This window comes from Balaenoptera borealis, assembly GCF_965194805.1.
Source record: "Balaenoptera borealis genome assembly, chromosome: 16".
Classification (NCBI taxonomy): Eukaryota; Metazoa; Chordata; class Mammalia; order Artiodactyla; family Balaenopteridae; genus Balaenoptera; species Balaenoptera borealis.
Window position 1 is genome coordinate 15,917,963 of NC_138872.1, and position 6,043 is coordinate 15,924,005.

Genomic DNA, 6,043 nt, shown 5'->3' on the forward strand with positions numbered 1-6,043 from the left:
ACAGTATTTTAAAGATGAAAGAATTTCTGAACTTTAGATAGCTGTTTTTCACACCAAAAGAGATATTAGCTCCCCAAAGGCCCCTCTGGAAAACATCAAGCGGTTGCAGCCATCATCATTTTTAACCATATATTTCAATTATAGATGGTGACTACCAGCAGTGAAACATTGGCACTGTTATACTTTTCCCCAAACGTCCTGTTTCGTATTAGTTACGATATTATTTTTACATTGTTGGGTGAATCAGTTAAAGATTGCTTTTAGTAATGAAACCTGAGCAGAAAACCTGCTGAGCAGACAGCAGCTTAAATAAACAAATAGTGAAGAGCTAGGCAGTTGCTGTTACTGGTTCAGTGCCTCAATGATGTCAGGACTGGGTTCTCTGCAATTCTCCAGGGATTTTCCTCATGATTGCAAAACGGCTGCTGCAGCTCCAGCCATCATGTTTTTGTTCCACTAAGGAAGGAGAAAAGACTCTATCAAGAAAGGAAGGCTTTCTACAATTTCCCAGTCTATACCTCATTGGACATCACTGTGTTAAATGCCACCTCTAACTGCAACAGAGGCTAGGAAATGTTGGATTTGTTTTACTAGGAACATTTGATGGCCCTAATAAAATCGATGTTTCTTAGGAAGGAAGAAAGGAAGAACTGCTATTTCTCAGTTATTTTTTCTTATTTTATATTTAAGCATATTTAACATTTATAATATTATATACCAAAGCTTCTTTATACTTAAATTCTTTATTTTGATTCACCTCTTGGTTGGCAGGATTTCACTGTCAGTGGTGATCTCAGGAAGTACCCGCCCTAATTTCTCTACTGCCCTGGAATCAAGACTCTAAATGGAAAGAAAGAGTGAAATGGCCCAAACCTGGCTCCCTTATTCAGGCAGAAGCTGTCCCTTTAAAGCAGGCAGCAGAGGTGTCTCACTGCTGCCAGAAAGACTTGACTGACAGCCAGTGTGCTCCCTGGAGGCCTGATGTCATCGCCAGTGAGCAGCAAGGCACCCAACTGGCGGCGGAATGAGGAGTTATTGCTGTGACTGGGATGGGATTGAGAGTGCAGTACCCACATAGCAAGATTTTAAAGTTGGAGGGATTTGTCTCAAGGGCATTGCTTTTAGTCCATCCCAGCTCTTCAGGGCCTGTCGCTCAGCTTTACCTTTCAAACAGGGCTGGGCACTGGGCTTCTCTCCTCCCTTCTCTCTGTCCTTGGAACCATGGCATCCTGCCTGCAAGACTAGACTTAGGAGGGCGCCCAGGACTGGAGGCCCTTGAGAAGCTCTGTCTGCCCCCAGAGTCCCAGGTCTGGGCCACAGATGGTTCTCATGTGCATGTCCGTCTCCCCTACTCCCCTCCAGTAATAAACTGGGCATTTTTTTTTTCTGATTATAAATGTAATACAGTCTTGTTATTAAAAAAAGAAAGAAAAGAAAGAATAATATAAAGAATAAAATGAGAGAATGCCCTGGTGGTCCAGGGGTTAGGACTCCGTGCTTTCACTGCCATGGGCCTGGGTTCAATCCCTGGTTAGGGAACTAAGATCCTGCAAGCCGAGTGGCGTGGCCAAGGAAAAAAAAAAAAAAAAGAATAAAATGAAAATTATACTTAGCAACAATCACTGCTAACATTTTTCTGTTCTTTTCCTCCAGGATTTTTTCTATGCATTTATGAGTTTTTTTTCTTTTTAGTGAGATATAAAGTTTAGTGACATGTAAACTTTCATAAAGCACACATTTTAACTATACAACTGGGTACACCAAGTTGACCACAACCCAGATCGAGATCTAGAATATTTCCAGAGCCCCAGCATGCTTCCCAACCGATGACCACCCCCCACCCCAAAGCTTGATCACCATAGGCTAGTCTTTCCTATTTTTGAATTTCATAAAAATGGCATATATGCATCTTAAAAATGAAAATGTGACATTATCCTTTTTACATCCTTTTTTTTTCATTTAGTATATACTATGACTGTTTCCCCATATCCTTATTTTTCCACAACTTATTTTTAATGGCTATGTATTTTATCATATGAGTCTACATGATTTATTTAAGTATCCCTCAATTCTTACACAATGAAATAATTTCTGAATTTTTGCTATTTTAAGGAGTACCATGCAGAGCATCATTTTTTTTTTTTTTAAATGTATTTATTTATTCATTTCAGGGTGAAAATTATTGAGTATGTGTTCAAGGCTAACAACAGTGTGCTAGTCTGAGATTTTTTTTTTTTTTTTAATTAATAGCTTATTTATTTATTTATTTATTTATTTATTTATTTATTTATAGCTGTGTTGGGTCTTCGTTTCGTGCGAGGGCTTTCTCTAGTTGCGGCAAGTGGGGGCCACTCTTCATCGTGGTGCGGGGGCCACTCTTCATCGCGGTGCCCGGGCCTCTCACTATCGTGGCCCCTCCCGTTGCGGGGCACAGGCTCCAGACGCGCAGGCTCAGCAGTTGTGGCTCACGGGCCCAGTTGCTCCGCGGCATGTGGGATCTTCCCAGACCAGGGCTTGAACCCGTGTCCCCTGCATTAGCAGGCAGATTCTCAACCACTGCGCCACCAGGGAAGCCCCAGAGCATCATTTTTATACACAGTTTTCCAGAGGGTGGTATAGCAAGGTGGCTCAGAGCATGGCTTTTGGAGTTAGAAATCAGGGTTCGAGCCCCCAGCCTGTCACTTACCAGTTGCTTGAACTTGTGCAACTTACTACAGCTCTTTGAGCCTCAGTTTCCCCACCTGAAAATGGACACAATAGTACTCATCGTATGTTGCTGCAAAGGCTAAATGAGTAAAGTGTAAAGTTCTTAGCATATTGTCTGGCACAGAGTGAACACCCAGTAAATGCTAAGCTGCTCTTATTCATTTTTGTGTTCATTTCTAATTATTTCCGTAGGAAAAATTCCTAGAAGTAGAAGTGCTGGATCAAAAAGAGTGCTGTCTGTAGGGTTTTTAATACAGTCTGCCAAATTGCCCTCCAGATAAGCTGTGCCAATTCACAGAACTACCAGCTGTGTGTGAGAGTGCCCTTTCCCTACTCTCTCAACAGTGAGTATCAGCATTAAAAAAGAAAGAGAGTAAGAAAGAACAAAAAGCAAGTAGAAGGAAAAAGAAAACAGAAACCTTGCCAATCAGATGGGAAAAATCCCTTATTGTTGTTTTGCTTTCTAGTGAAGTTGAACATTTTCTTTTTTTATATTAGCCATTTGTTTTTCTTCATTTGGAAATTTGCCTGGTCGGGTCTTTTGCCATTTTTTTCTCTCGGGGAATATGCTGGTGTTTCAACAACAGGGCCACTATTCAATTCAAGAGATCTCTGTTCCATCCTGCACGGGCTGCAGTCCCTGTAAGAAGGCTTTGGCCTTGGTCCCTGTTCCTAAGTTTCCATCTGGGTGGTCTACCTAATCTCCTGGTTCTTCTCTGCTCAGGCTTCTGTTTCGTGCTTGCTAGGATCCCGGGATATCTGACTATTCCTTTTCCCCACCCCTTGCCAGCCTGTAATGTGTAGGTGCCCAGAGCAACTGATAATTCAGTGTCTGTTTTTTCCTTTAAAATGTTTGCTCAGGGCTTCCCTGGTGGCGCAGTGGTTGAGAATCTGCCTGCCAATGCAGGGGACACGGGTTCGAGCCCTGGTCTGGGAAGATCCCGCATGCCACGGAGCAACTGGGCCCGTGAGCCACAATTACTGAGCCTGCGCATCTGGAGCCTGTGCTCCGCAACAAGAGAGGCCGCGATGGTGAGAGGCCCGCGCACCGCGATGAGGAGTGGTCCCCACTTGCCGCAGCTAGAGAAAGCCCTCACACAGAGACGAAGACTCGACACAGTCATAAATAAATAAATAAAAGAACGTGAATTCCGTTAAAAAAAAAAAAAAATGTTTGCTCAATGTTTGTTTAGAAGAGAGGCTGGGTCATGCATGAAGGAAGAGCTGAGAAGGAAGACTCCTTGTGGCAACAAGCAAGTCCGCTCTGTCCTAGAACTTGCACATCTGCTTAATGAAACTAGCTCCCTGCAGTTAAGCAGACCCATCTTCCTTAGAAGGCAGTTTAATAGTCCAAAGCATCTCCTCTCTCCCCCAACACCCCAAGTAGTTTTTGAAAGTATCACCTTCAAATAGGTATAGTGATACCCCTGAGAGGAATTCAGGTCATTATAATTCTCTCCATCTCATTTCATATCTAGAGTTGTTTTAGAGCCCCAAGGATGCTTGGCACCTTCTGTAGATTGATACTCTTGGCAACTTCCCATTTCACTAGTGCGTTACTGGTTTAGCTTGGTTCTCGCAGGGCCCTGGGTCTCTGAGATCTTTCACCCTGCCAACGAGGTGATCCAGGAAACACGGTCATAAAGGGAAGTATATAGAAAAACTTGGCTGTCCTGAAAGAAGATACCATTCCCATCTATTAAACTGGAGAATTTTTTTTAGAAAAAGAAAAAGAGAAAAAAAGAAAATGAATTATCTAGAAATTAATTTGGCCAAGCATGCCAGAGAGAATGTACTAAAGGAGATTTTTACCTCTTGGATAAATGGAGAAATATACTACGTTTGTGGAAGGAAAGGCATAGCATTGTAATGGTGTCAATTTATGTAATTCTCACTAATATTTGGGGGAGAGGAATTGGATAAGCCAATTCGAAAATTTGCGTGGAAGAATAAGTTTCCACAAGTAGCTAAGACAAGTCGTCTCAAAAATAAAAGCAAAGGTGGGAAACTTACCCCACCAGACATTAAAGCATAAAGTCTAATTTTTCAAAGTGTGCTATTAATGCTAGACCAATGGAACAGAAGAAAAGAATCCAGAAACTGACTCATGTATATGGATATTTGGTATGTGATAGAGGTGGCAACAGAAATCAGTGGGAAAAGGGTGGATTATTTTAATGGTGTTGGGGAAAGTGAATCCACTGTATGGAATAAATAAAATTATGTACTATCTCACACCACATAAGGACAAACCTTAGATGGTTTAAGCAGCTATAAAAAATTGAAAGGTAAATCATTAGGATATGGAGTGAAGAAAGCATTTCTTAAATAAAACACCATCAAGAAAATGATTGATGGATTTCTGTTCAATAAATGACATCACAGACAAAGTTAACAAATCATTAACAGATTGGGAAAAGGTATTTGCAGCATATTTGCAACAAAATCAATAAAGAATTAAAATCTAAGCTGTACAAGAAACTCAGTGGTAAGTCAGCAAGAAAAAAAATCTAGCAACCCGGAGACTTCCCTGGTGGCTCAGTGGTTAAGAATCCACCTGCCAATGCAGGGGACACGGGTTCGAGCCCTGGTCCGGGAAGATCCCACATGCTCCAGGGCAACTAAGCCTGTGTGCCACAACTACTGAGCCTGCACTCTAGAGCCTGCAAGCCACAACTACTGAGCCCACATGCCGCAACTACTGAAGCCTGCGCGCCTAGACCCCATGCTCTGCAACAAGAGTAGCCCCCGCTCACCCCGACTAGAGAAAGCCTGCTCGCAGCAACGAATACTCAACGCAGCCAAAAAAAAAAAATCTAGCAACCCAATAGAAAAATAGGCAAACTCACTTTCTGAAGAAGTTACATAGTAAATAAACATATGAAGAGAAACTCAATTTATTAGTAATCAGAGAAAGAAAAATTAAAACAACAATGACACACTGCTTTACATTCATCAGACTGGCCCCCCAAAAAAAAAAAAAGTTAATTTCAAGTGTTGAGTAGGATGTAGAGAAAAAAGAACCTAATGCCTTGTAAATTAGCATAGCCATTCTGAAGAGTAATTTCAAAGTATGTAGCGGAACCAAATACATTTTAATCTATTATTTTTCAAATTGTGAGTCACGGCCCATTAATATGTTAAATAATCTGTTTAGTAGGTTGTGATCAACATTAAAAAAGAAAGTTGACTTAAATAGAATAAAACACATCAGAATGCTTTTGTCATGATATGGATAAGTATTATTTCATGAAACTTTTGTTTTACTTGTATGTGTGTGGGGGGAACCTTACCAGATTATGATATAAAATGTATTTCTTATCATGGCTCACAGTCA